Source organism: Montipora capricornis, chromosome 14 (assembly GCF_036669925.1).
Source record: "Montipora capricornis isolate CH-2021 chromosome 14, ASM3666992v2, whole genome shotgun sequence".
NCBI classification, from domain to species: domain Eukaryota; kingdom Metazoa; phylum Cnidaria; class Anthozoa; order Scleractinia; family Acroporidae; genus Montipora; species Montipora capricornis.
Window position 1 is genome coordinate 43030257 of NC_090896.1, and position 13943 is coordinate 43044199.

Genomic DNA, 13943 nt, shown 5'->3' on the forward strand with positions numbered 1-13943 from the left:
GCTGCATTTCTAAAATAATATTTACCAAGTGTGCTGTTATGTAGAACACTGAAACCAAATGGAAAATTCTCTGGTAACTTATGGGTTCAACAAAGACAGAGAACGAATCGAACACCTTAAGTGTCTCTTTGATCAACTCTGCACAGTCTTCAGGTACATCGCCCACAATGCTGCGACACATCCGGGACTTTTCCCCGCTTTGCAGCGCTAAATTCGAAAGCTAATTGGGGAATTGTACAGAAAACAATAAAGAAAGTCGGCCGAAAGGCGGGAGAACCGCTTGAAAATTCTTCTATTTAACAATTATTCCATAAGCGCGCGTTGGATATGAGATGGTAAATAGCCAACGAGGCGCGTAGCGCCGAGTTGGCTATAACCAGTCTCATATCCAACAAGCGCGAATGGAATAATTGTTTTATTAAATTCCTTCAACTCCAAAAATTTGGAAGTATGAAATACGAGCGGAAAAAGAGAGGGAATCCGAGCGAAATCGAAAAATCTTGATGAGAACTGATGCGATGTTGTGTAATACCTTGTTGTCAGACAGACGCAGGCTCATTACAAAAAAACTTCTTGCCTTTTCGCGTACTTCTAAACGTCGGAATTGATCCAAACTTTCAAAAAAAAAAGTTTTTTTTCTCCTTTTTGGCTTTATTCAAAGAGAAATTTGGCATTCCGACGAAAACATTTTTTAGTTTAGCAACGCTTAACGCAATCATTTACCATATAAGGTCAAACCAAGGTATATGAGCTGATAACCGAGATTGAGTGAACCAATCAGAGCACGCGAAATGCATTATCCGAGGTTGAGAATTTAATAATACGGGATAACTATTCAGTTTACAATCAAGTATTCATATGGCTTTTGTTGTAAAGAAGTTAATAAAAAAAAAATGTGACTGTTCTTACGTCGGTGGTTCAGTTAGAAGTATTATTTTTTTTGGCCTCAAAAGTAGCTATTTCGGCACTTTGTTTGTATCGCTTGGACAATTTCAGAGGGAAAATTTCGAAAAATAAGGGGTGAGAAAATGAGTATTCATATGGCTTTTTTTACTTGATACTCTAAGATGGTCCTGCCGAATTTTCGCGGGATTCCGATCAGTAGAAGTAGTATTTTTTTAGCCTTTCCTTCAACCAAACCCCGAACCTCAGAGATTATATGCAAATTTGCCCCTACAAATTTCCCACGGGGATTGAGTTCGCTAATTTTATATTTCCCGCGAGTGTTGTAATTAATTCATAGTCCCGCCCTCAAAAACAATGTTGCACTCGTCACATTAAAGAGCTACTGAAAGGTAATGCGACCCAGCGAGGTGTGACGTTTTTAAAATGGACTTTATGTATTTCCACGATCGTGGCCGTTTACAGTTTGCTGCTTTTAGCGCACGCTTCAGTTACATTATGAACACATTATGTCAGAAAACGGATCCAAATTTGAATATTCGTTGTTGCAAAGGAAAACTTGTTCCCAATGGGATTACTATTTTAGGTCAGTCACGGATCGATTGACCAGTACTTCATTGATCTTTTGTAATCACAAACAAAGTTGTCTTCTGGTTTTCTCTTTTTTAGTCTTTACACTTTCTTAATAAAAAGTCGAAATAATAATTTGTTAATGTCCTTACGCATAAACTTAACAAAGTGCAATGCTCGCTGTAGAGCATGAGTCAGTGCTTACTTCGTGCTCTTACCGCCTTGTAAAAATAAAAGATTTGTTAACTGCTTTGTAAAACTGAAATCGGTTAGTGTTAGAACGCAAGCCACTCGGTTGTCAGCACCGCTTAAAAACCGTGTTTTCTAAGTTTTGAAGAGTTATTAGAGCTTGCGATGATGTCGAGAGCATGCTTATTCGGTGCAAAAACACGGCTGTAAATTAAGATGGCATTGTTAAATTTTTGATATGACTTCGATTGACACCGACTTGAGATCAACTTCACACATCTAAGATTTTGATTGACACCGTCTCATTTCCGGCGGAGCAACAGGCTAGAAATTGTTAACCAATCACAGTCAATCAGTTCTCAACTTGCTAATCTCTGATGCCCGGTCTTGAGAATTTCAGCACTGCAAGTACATGTCGCCAAAGACAATAGCATTGTTGGCGTAAAAAAAATTGGAAATGTGACAGCCAAGAATTATTTGAAAGAAAGCTTGTCGTCTATTTTGTGCTTCATTATTCAAGGAAAAGGTTCTTCATGGAAACGGTTTGATCCTGAAATTTTAGTTTGTTGAAATATTGCGCATATTTGACACGATTGAGTTTTTGCTCTTCACGCACGCAATAACAGCAAATATGTTGTTTGTTTCAAAAAATTGTTCGCTGGAAAAGGTGACCTTTATGAATTCATCATGTTTTATTATATGTGTGCTGGATAGTTTTTATGGCAATAGTAAAGCATTTTCTTGTTATTCAAGGAAAATGTTATTCAAGGAAAGGGTTTGAACCTGAAGTACATGGTAATTTGACACGATTGAGTTTCTTGTCTTCACGCACGCAATGAAATAGGAAGAGGTTTTCGCCTCTAAGAGCAAATATGTTGTTTGTTTCAAAAAATTGTTCGCTGGAAAGGTGGCCTTTATGAATTTATCATGTTTTATAATATGCGAGCTTAACTAGATAGTTTTTATGGCAATAGTAAAGCATTTTCGTGTCAAAATGAGGTTAGCGTTTTTGTGTTGTGCTAACTTAATTGAATATAAATATACATTCTGCCTCGTGAGTTTGTTATTCTCGTTAACCAGCAATGGAAAGTCATTGCAACGCGAATGGCGTTTTAGTGCATCTTAAATCAATAAAATTTTTCGCTGGAAAAGGATTCTGTGATATTTTCTGCCTTTGTGAATTATAATATCATGTTGTGTATTGAATTTTCGAGCTTAAGGTTGAAACGTGATACGGGAGGATATTTTTAGTATAACTCTGTAAACAGGAAAGGTTTCATGAAAATAAACAGGTCTGTTGGAAGCGTGCTTGAGTTTCAACAAAATGAGCCCCAAAATCAGCAAAAAATTGTGACGCCGGTGAATAATAAAGTAGCTGCTATTTCCAAAACGATGGAATTACCTGGTGATAAATAACCTCGTCTTGGAGAGTAAATTTTTGACTTTGCAGAAACAGTGATGGGCGATTGTGATCTTTGTTTTGAATTCGCTCATTTATTGTCAAACTTTATAACACTTGACAGAAAAAGAAACTTACGAAAACCCGGTATCTTGCCATCATTTGACACAGATGCTTCACTGTTTGGCAAATAAACATGCCGCGGTAACTTACTAGTAATCTCGGCGCCCTCTGAATTCCGGCGATGTCACTTTCGATTTTGCGATTTATTTGTGCAGCCAAAAATTGAACGTAGCAAAAATCTCCCAAGATGTTTGTCGCTGATCGTAACTGTTTATATTCTATATTGACGGTTCAAAATTAATGTTGTTTTCATGTCGTAAATATGTTATTCTCGAGCGACCGTCCGGAAACTTCCTTGTGCTATTTCTAAAAACTGTGTATCAATATTTATTTACTTTTGCATCAATATTTGTTTTTTGCAGAAAGCAAGCTAACAAAATCTGTACCTTGCTAAGTTCGCATTTGTTAGCGTTAATAGTATTTCCGGTCCAATGCTTCTGTTTTACGAAGGGGTATATGTTGTTGGTCACCCATCCAGACACTAATCCCGCCGGAGAAAGGTTAACTTTAGTAAACTTTAGTATTACAAAGCTGTCAGATGCTCAGAGGGCACGCTTAAACTTGTGGTGAAAAGAAGTTTATCAACATGTCAGCCCAGAAGCAAATGTTTCTCACTTCCCATTTATTTTCTTCAATCCTTCTGGGTTCAGTTCTTTGCTAGTAACCACATGTCTTCTCAGGCTATTTACGCAAGGCTTCTTCCATGGCACTACAATGATAGACAATACCAAAACAATATCGTGCACTGTTAGAGCTACATATTACGCAAGGACAGATTTTTTTCGTCGTACGAACGTGTGAGAGCCTGTGAGCCAAAGGGCCTCTTCTGGTATGACTTCTGGGTGACCCCTTAAATGGTCTTAATGACCCCCAACTTGAAAAAATTGTCTGGAACGGTGCACGTACCACAGGCAACCCAGTGTACCCTCAGGGAGGGTCTAGTTATTATTATTTTTTTACTATCATTAATCTTATCCAGTGTAACCTGCATAGCAAGGTCCCAACGATTTTCCGTAAACTGGCTGCACGAAATTTAAAGTTGGGGCAAGAGACTAAGGGAACGCTTGCAAGAAGACCCCCTTTGATAAACCCGTTAGCCCACGAACGGGGGCTTCTGATTGGTGCGGTGCAGTGAAAATAATTGACAAGTGACAAATTTTCGGGCAAAATATTTCTTGATAGTTCTACAAGACAATGGCGGATGTGGAAGGCCCGGGTGGAAGGTTTTGAATCGCGTGTTAAAGCTGAGCGAATCGGGTCTTCGTTTTACATTGCAATAAAATTGAAAAGGGAACAAGAACTTTTAACTGCATGTATAGATGTAACGGCCGTTTTGCCAACAGGATTCGGAAAAAGCTTAATTTTCAGTTCAGATGTTGGTCATGAATGTATGTGCGGATCTCGTTATAAAAGTAATATCCATCAAAGGAAATTCAATATTGTTTACTCGTCAGCTGAAGCTGAAGCCGCTCTGGATATTTAAGCGATTTCATAAATTGACTAAAAGCAAAAGATACGCTATTTAACAAAACTTTGACAGCGCGTATCGTCGACGAAAAGTTTGGACTGGACTCAGTGAAGTCAGCTTTTCGTTCGCTTGTAAAAGATACTTAATGTTTACGCAGGATGAATAAATAAAATGCCCACGAACTATCAGAATCATATCTGTTTCATGATCAAGGAAATAAACTGTATTCGTCAAATTCTCTGCTTGCCTTGCCTAATGTAAGCTTAAGTCCTATATAATGAACTGAGACAAGATGAAGACAATTACGCAGCTCCCCTGTTAAATCTCCTCTTATGTGAGGCTCCTTTGCACAGTCATGCGATTTTTAAAGCACATTTACTCGCTGTTTCATCTACGATTTCGTGATGATTCGACCCGAAAAAACCTACTGTGGATTATCAAACTAGCGAGGTGGTTTTCCAGTAATTTCCAGGAGATTTAGTATGATTCATTTCGTCAACCACTCTGCACCAAGAAATAGCCTGCAAGTCGCACTAAAATTGCCGTTAGTTTAAAAATCGCAAATAAAACCTCTTGAATGGTTTCATGGTCAGCTCTCGGTGGAGTTTTGCATTTAGCGGCCTTTCTGCCCATGGAACTCTGTACGAGTTATGTTCCTATTCAGTTCGTATTTTACGAGCGCACGGATTGCTTTATACACGTTACAAAAATTGGCTGTTGTTTTCGACAACTTCTATTCCAACCGCTCTGCAGATATCAGCTAGAATTTGTCCGTAAGCTTCTTTTGTTTTCGATGGTTTAAACAAATTATCGGAAGAAATATAACGAGTCTTACCCGCCTGAGAAGCTGCCGTTACAAATTCTCTCGGATAACGCAACTTAATTGTCCATTATCAACTCTCAACTCTCAACACTCGTCTAATGTTTTTATTGCAGGGCTGTTTGCGTGAACTCTGGATTTTGCTCGCTTTGCACAACATACAGCTCAGTGTTCGTTTTGTTCGCGGGCGTGATAATTAGCTTGCTGATTTTTTCAGTAGATGTCACACTGACACTTTTTGTTCCCAATTCTAGTCGCTCGCCGAAAATTTGTTCCTTACCGAGTGCTCCGTCCCAGACAGTTTTTTCCTTTTCGCAGTGGCCGGGAATAGCTGGGTTTTTTGGGACAATTATTTTTTTGTTATTTTGCAGAGAGTGCTGTCCCACTGTTGGATTATGCTCACACGATTCAGTCGTTCGCTTTTCACGGGTCAACCAATAAAACGTGAGAACTCAACTGAACGCTTATCCTTTATTTTGTGATCATTTCGCTTTGCCCCTTTTCTGTTTCAAAGAAGACCTTTTTTTTAAGCTTATTTAGCATTTCGAACTGTTCAGTTCGAAGTCGTTACCTTGTTATCGTTCGTTAATTAACTATATCAACATTCTCAAGGATATCAACGAATCATTGGAGCTGATTTCGCCTTCAAGCACGACTGATGATGCTTTTCTCGCGCAGCGGGTGCACCGGCGTATTATGGGTGACTCCGTTTATTTAAAATTAATGATTCATGAGCCTAACAGCTTATCAAAACACCGATACAAAACGCTCCTCGTTAGTATTCTTTATGTAAAGAATACTACATGAAATAAGGCAAAGCTTGTTTTTCTTGTATGCTAATATTCACCTCTTACAATTTGAACCATTGTTTTGAGTCCAGAGGGACACGCTCTTTGTTGAATGTTTTTTAAGCCGCTTTAAGCCGTTCAAAAAAACTCGCAGCACGTGTTTTTTCGGGTCTAAAAACACTCGGCTACGCCTTGTGTTTTTAAACCCCGATAAAACACTGCTGCTCGTTTTTTAAACATGATTACCTTCACTCTTCCCGTCACCATTTCGATTGGTCTAATCAATTGCATGTTTGCAAGGCGCACGCGGCTTTTTTACTTGCTTTTTCTTTCTTTCGTCGTATTTCTAATTTAGTACCTTACACCTTAGCCTCCTATCAATTACGCGACGCGTATTTCCTTAAGCGCGCAGATGTTCTTTTACAGTGTCAGGTGCGGTTTTTCGAGTGTTTAGGACCCAAACTATTCAATTTAGAAGGGCGCGTTAGAAATCCCGTTACCATTTATCCCCCATTCCGTCTTATGTCCGGTCACAGCACTTCAGAATTATCTTCGTGCAGTACCATCCCAGGCGGATTCGTCCTTTTTTGTTGTCCGAATCATTGTGCTTCACTTAAGCCCATTCTCGCCGCTCTTTTTATCCGGTTTTCCAAATCTAGCGTCGCTCTCGTGGGTATAAATCCGTCCTGTTTTTCTTCGCGTAGTTTTCGTCAGGGCGGTGCGACTTTTGCTTTCAATGCCGGTGCTCCCACCGAATTTATTAAGGCTCAGGGTGACTGGCGTGGGGATGCGTATTTACTTAATCTTAAATTATCGACCGAGAAGAAACTCGCAGGCCATTTCCGCTCGTCTTTCCCACTTAGACATTTAACTTTTTTTTTTAGACTACTAATTAAACATACTAAAAGCCAAAAATTCGACATTTCCACGCTGTCCTAAAATCATTATCAATTTAAGAAAGGGGAAAAAAGAAAAGGAAATTGATTGCAAATACCAAAGGCATGAAGTTAAACAAGCAGTAGAGGGAATGATGAATCTGCTTGAGTATTTAAAGCAGGCTTGAGTTTTCAGTCTTGTGAATGACATCTCAAAAACCAAACAATCGAATTTGCTCTGGAACTTCCTAAGAATTTTAAATTGGCTTGCTTTTAAAAGATAGCTACTTCCTTGAAACTCCATACTGATTTCTGATCACTCAGCAATGCGCTGGTGGATCTGTAGTATTATTGTAGCTATTGTGCCTTTAGTATTTCTAATCAATTGCCATTAATTTTATACTTTTTTGACTTGATAATAGTCACAGCGATGTCAGTGATGGGAAACCGTTGTGAATTATGATATATCAAAAAATAAATAATGACACTTGCATGGATAGCGTCCAAACGTCGTCCATACCTTCATTACTGGACAAATACTAGAAAACGGTACAAAACGATTCTCCCCAAAATAACAAAAATAAAACTTTGAAATCCCCCATCGATGACAAAACAGGAATCGGGCTTAATTTAGGAGAGGAAATGAAAATTTATCCTTAAGTGCTGACTTTTTTTCATAAAACCTCAAATTTGGCTACTTGCAGACGACAGAAAAGAAATGGTCAAATTCGAGAAGCGCTCGAGCAGGGCGTGCAAAGCTATTGTTTTTGCCCACTAAATAGGCAAATTTGGCATATTTTCGTCGCCGCAGAGGCGGACCCATGATTTTTTTAGGGGGGGGGGGGTGCACCCCCGAGTTGTGTTAGAAAGCCGCAGGTCATCTCGAGGGAACAGAGGTGCGCACTCCCTGCACCCTCCCCCTAGATTATCCCCTGTGCTGTCGCCCTCCTCGTTGCTTAAGTTCCCTACTTAATTACGTCTTCAGTTTTCCGCTCTCCAAATATTCAGTTGGTTGAGCACCGGGCTGTCACGCGGGAGGTCGCGAGTTCAATTCTGGCCGGACCAACACTCAGGGTCTTTAAATAACTGAGGAGAAAGTGCGGCCTTTGTAAATACATCTGCAAATGGTTAGACTTTCAAGTCTTCTCGGATAAGGACGATAAGCCGGAGGTCCCGTCTCACAACCCTTTAATGTTAATAATCCTGTGGGACGTAAAAGAACCCACACACTTGTCGCTAAGAGTAGGGCACGTAGTTCACGGTGTTGTGGTCTGTCTTCTGTTGTGTATCATGGTTGGGAGGGTAAAAAAAGGGACCACAGTAAATGGCGCAAGCTGTTGTGGCGCTCTGCCAGCTTGACTGGCAAAGTTAATTGCCAACGAGTCAGGCCTTCTGAAGACAGAAGGCCTGGCGAGGCGGCAGCTTATAGAGCCGCGAGAAGATTTTTAGGCGGACGAAATCTCAGAAGCGCTTCAAATTTAATTGTAATGTAGACCAAAAGCTGTAATGTAGACCAAAGCGATGAAATGTTGACCGTAGCGATAACCAATGAGAGTGCCGCACGAGTACGCCGCGTGATGTTTGCAGCCGCCAGATCACGCAAGCTTGGCTCGTTGGCACTTTAGCGACAGCTATAACTAGTAAAATAAAATAAAGGCGGGGATGTCAAGGTGTATTAACTAATTCACCATTGTCAAAACAAGACAATCAACAAGTTAAATATAACTTAATTAACTTGGATAGCGGATGTTGTGGGAACCGATAGACAAAACTCCCGTTCAGCTTAGAATCCAAAAGAGAGGACGAAAGAGATCGGGTATAGGAGGTAGGAATTATCCTAATTTTAACCGTTTCCGATTAGCTTAATTGTAACAGTTAAGTAACATTTCTCCTGTTTACTCAGGTATGACGGCTTTCTTAGACTTAAAACCTTTCTTAAACTTAAAACCTGCGAACTTTGGGTAGTTTCCAGAATTAAAAAGAAATTAAATTACTTTTGGACAATAACCTTGCCAAGCTGGGATGCGTTTGACTTTTTCATCTTCCCTGTGACAAACGCTTTAAGTTCATTTCGGCTGAAATGGGAACAGGTAACGGACTTCCAAATTCCTTGCAAAAAGTGCTCAATTTTGACAATCCGAATCCTAAAAGTATAGCAGCAGTTGTCATTTGAAACTAGTAGCTTAATTAATGGCCTATACTAGCGGCTCTCACGAGTCCACGTAGCTCAGTTGTACAGCATCCGCGAACTCAGAGATTTTACACACTTTTCCGCATTTTTTCTGCTCTCAGATTGTTTCTTGAGCGTCCCTGTCTTTCTTATGCCGTTGAGGAAGAAACATACTTCTCTTCATGTCATTAACCTGGGTTAAAAATCTAAAATCTGCTTTGTTAAAAGGCTAAAAAGGATCCTAAGAAATCACAGTGAAGGCCATAAACAAAAAGTCAGCGCTTATAACCATAAAATTAAAAGAGAAAGAAAAAGTAGGGACTTTAGGATCAACGACGCGGTTGTCAAAGAGAACGCTACAAAACAGGAAAATCATTGGTTAAAACAGGAAAAATGATTGTGCTGCACGAATCATTGCTGTATTCTGCAAAACAACGACATGGAATCATTAAGTTGAATTGAGGTTTTAACGACGGACAAAGTGAGCGTACAAATACAAACGTTTTATTTAACAATTAGTTCATACGTAAGCGTGCGTATGTCGAGATATTGAGCACGCGGGAAGCTTGGAGAGCACGAAAGAGGCGTAAGAGTTGCACGAGGCGCAGCCGAGTGCAACTCTAGCCTCTTGAGTCTGACTAAATTTGTTAACATGAGTATCCTCACCAGTATCCTCCTCGGAGTCTTCGCCCCCTTTACATGACCCACAGCAATTGCTAGGCCGTTGAAGGTCTTGCAAACCGGTAGAGTACGTTCCCCAAAAGTGTTGCGATTTTAACAATTTTTGCGAAAATTGCGAGAATGGCGAAAAATCGCAAAAATTGGTGAACACCGAAGAGCTACAGAAGACAAATCCCCCAAAAGTGTTGCGATTTTTGCGAAAATTGCAAAAATTGCGGAAAATCGCAAAACTCGCAAAACTCTCAAAAGCTAGAGAAGGCAAAATCCCCAAAAGTGTTCCGGTTTTAACGATTTTTGCGAAAATTGCGAAAAATCGCAAAACTCTCAAAAGCTAGAGAAGGCAAGTGCCCCAAAAGTTTGCGATTTTTGCGATCTTAACGATTTTTGCGAAAATTGCGAAAAATCGCAAAAATCGCAAGCCACCGAAAAGCTAGAGAAGACAAGTCCCCCAAAAGTGTTGCGATTTTTGCGATTTTAACGATTTTTGCGAAAATTGCGAAAAATCGCAGAACATTGAAGAGTTAGTTGAACGACTGCTACCGCAGTGCGGTAGTCGATGAACAATGAAGTCTAAGTTAGTTGAACGACTGAGAATTGACACTGTCGCTAAAAGCCTAATTATGTAGGACAGCTCATTAACCGAACCGCAAAATGAAAGCTAAAATTTTACGAGAGTTCTTAAGCCTAATCACTGAAACGAGCAAGAAACGAGTGCTTTCTACTTCACATGATCTCGTGAAAAGTGTAGTTGACCCTAGCCGCAAAATGGAAGCTAAAATTTGACGAAAATGCTTAGGCCTAATCAGTAAACTAGTGCATCCTTCTTCACACGATCTCGCGAAAAGTGTACTTAACCAAGCCACAAAATGAAAGCTAAAATTTTACGAGAGATCTTAGGCCTAATCACTGAAACGAGCGCTTACTTTAGGCTTAATCAGTAAACGAGTGCTTCACGCGAACTCGCGAAAAGTGTAGTTAACCGAGCAGCAAAATGAAAGCTAAAATTTTACGCGAGTTGAGGCCTAATCACTGAAACGAGCGCTTACGCTAAATCAGTAAACGAATGGCGATAAAATATTACTTCATGTTCTCATTTTTGTGGATACGATGTTTTCAAAAAAGTCGCGCACGAGTCCTGAGAATTGACACTGTCGCTAAAAGCGTAATTATGTAGGACTGCTCATCAACCGAACCGCAAAATGAAAGCTAAAATTTTACGAGAGTTCTTAGGTCTAATCACTGAAACGAGCAATAAACGAGTGCTTTGTACTTCACATGATCTCGTGAAAATTGTAGTTGACCCTAGCAGCAAAATGGAAGCTAAAATTTGACGAAAATGCTTAGGCCTAATCAGTAAACTAGTGTATCCTATTTCACACGATCTCGCGAAAAGTGTACTTAACCGAACCGCAAAATGAAAGCTAACTCACGAGGTAAATTCATATTTATGAAAGCTAACTCACGACATATATTCATGCCTAGCGGGATTGTTTCGGCTCCTGGATTAAAGAACGAGGTATATTCATGCAGAGCGCGCTTGTTTCGGCTCGGGTATATCTATTTGTAGCGCGCTAGTAGAATAACTTGGGTGTTTGAAAAAGTGTTTGCTATCATATGATTCACAAAATTAAAGAAAGGGTACAGGTCATGTATTTTGTTTTGTTGTTGTTGTCGTTGTAACAAACGAGGCATCGATGCGCTCAATTAAGCAACGGAGTTGTTATTCATTTTGCGTAGTCACTAAAACATGGAACGACCTAAAACCACCTACAACCACCTAAAACCATCTACAACCACCTACAACCACCTCACAAATATCTACAACCACCTACAACCACCTCAAAAACCTCTACAACCACTCACAAAGAATCGAATACCATCTTAAACAAGCCATAATTGTATAAAATATGCAAGACGACAATATGTGGTTACCATTTAGCCAAAAAAAGCCGTATGGCATGATTGTGGCATAAAGGTAAGCGATTTTCCGAATTTGTTAAAAGCCAACCGGATGAGAATGGCGCTTTACCCTACATTCCATCCTGTAAACCGCGCTAAAATCGTGAGAAAGGGCCTGGAAACGAAACAATCCTCACGAATTTCCCGAATTCCGGGAAATGCCGGCACTCTATTTCCCGGGATTTAGGAAATTCGTGAGGATCGTTCCGTTTCCAGTATGGTTGGCCATTCGTTTCAAAATTACGACATGGTATACGCGGGTCTTTCTGCCGCGTATACTTGTTTAAATATGATACGTATGGGCTTTGAGCCAATATATATGACCATTAAGATCGCCCATATACGCGTTTTTAAATGGCCACATATTTGCGTAAACTTAAGCGCGGGGATATGCGAAATAAATGCCCAAATATACGCGTCCTACAAGGGCCCATATATACTGGAGCTAAAATGCGCGTATATGCGCTAAAATGCACGTACATGCGGGTCTCGCAAATCCCGTTGTATATGCCAGCACGAGAAGTGCGTTTTGATTGCATGGCTGTTCGTGTATGATAACACTGAAAATTACTTTAACTAGAAATCGTCAATATGGTGGCAGCAGTAAAATGCCTTGTCTTCTATCTGCTATTTAATGTCTGTTACTGCTCTCCAACAACTGAGCTTTTAGAAACAGTTATGCGCCTTTTGAATGACTGTGCAAGATTCTATCCCCACGCTGACCTTAATATGGCGGAGAACTTGATCGTTCGCCTTGAAGTTGCGGTGGACTCTGTCCAACGGTTAGTTGATTCATTGGACAGAAGTACCCAAATGCAAGCGAATGCTGGAAGAATACCGCCTCTTGAATCGCTGGTAAGACAACTTCAACATTTACTACATAGATGGGAAATGCTAGCATTTAGAACAGTTTCATGCACCTGAGTATGCCCTTAGGACTTTGCCAACTCCATCAGCTCGTGGGTTTTCCAATTCTGGTATCAGGATGATGCTGGGACATTTGTGAAGTAGAAATATCTATGTTCAGCGTCAGCATGTAAGGGAAAGTTTTAGTTCGAACTGACCAAGCAAGGTCTGCTATCAGGTGGTTCAATACCATCACAAGGCGTGTTTACAGCGTCAGGGGACCTAATTCTCTCTGGCACATTGATGGACTACACTGCCTTATCCGTTGGAGATTTGTAATACATGGTGGCATTGACGGGTTTTCCAGGCTTATAGTGTATTTAAGTTGTGCAACAAACAATTCAGCTGCGACTGTACTCGCTCTCTTCTTAGCTGCTGTGCAAAGTTATGGATGGCCCTCTAGGGTGCGTTCAGACAAAGGGGGTGAAAATTTAGAGGTAGGAAGAGCTATGTTACAGCACAGGGGTTTAAAACAGGGGAAGCATAATTGCTGGGTTGTCTGTACACAATCAACGAATTAAACGTCTCTGGAGAGATGTCTTCATTGGAGTGGGTCATTTTTTCTACACCCTGTTCTACCAGATGGAGGAAAATGGCATCCTGGAATCGACCAGCATATTCAATCTATTCTGTTTGCATTACATATTTCTTCCCAGAATTAACCACTAGTTAAACCTCCTAGTTGAAGCATGGAATAATCATCCTGTATGCACAGAGGGTCACTGGACTCCTGAACAAATTTGGGAAAACGATTCCGAAGATAATGATCGAAACACTGCTGTCAGGGACATATTTGATGATAACAGCCACCCAGCTGAGTTATATGGTGAAGACCCAGCAGGACCTACATCAAATGAGTTTGACCTGGGAAATGTTGAGGTACCAGATACAAACCTGCCATTGAATAACACAGAACTTTAAGATATCATGCATATACAACCTCTTTCAGCGAGTAATAACCATGGAGTGGATCTTTACTTGGTAGCTCCACAGCTTATTTTGAGACTAAGGGCCAAGTCGCACTAGAGGACAAAACTGTTCACTTATGTCAAAAATCTGTCATCACAACGAAAAACCAAGTGCGACCGGTTT

General features: G+C 40.3%; 1 protein-coding gene across 1 annotated transcript in view; it reads left to right on the forward strand.

Moving 5' to 3' along the window:
• Window positions 1-2120: 2120 nt before the first annotated feature.
• The window catches only part of LOC138032679 (uromodulin-like), a 33128-nt gene continuing 21305 nt past the window's right edge, over window positions 2121-13943 (forward strand). Inside the window, exon 1 of the mRNA XM_068880385.1 lies at window positions 2121-2204. The gene's annotated coding sequence lies outside the window, so the exon portion shown is untranslated. The remainder of the gene's footprint in view (window positions 2205-13943) is intronic.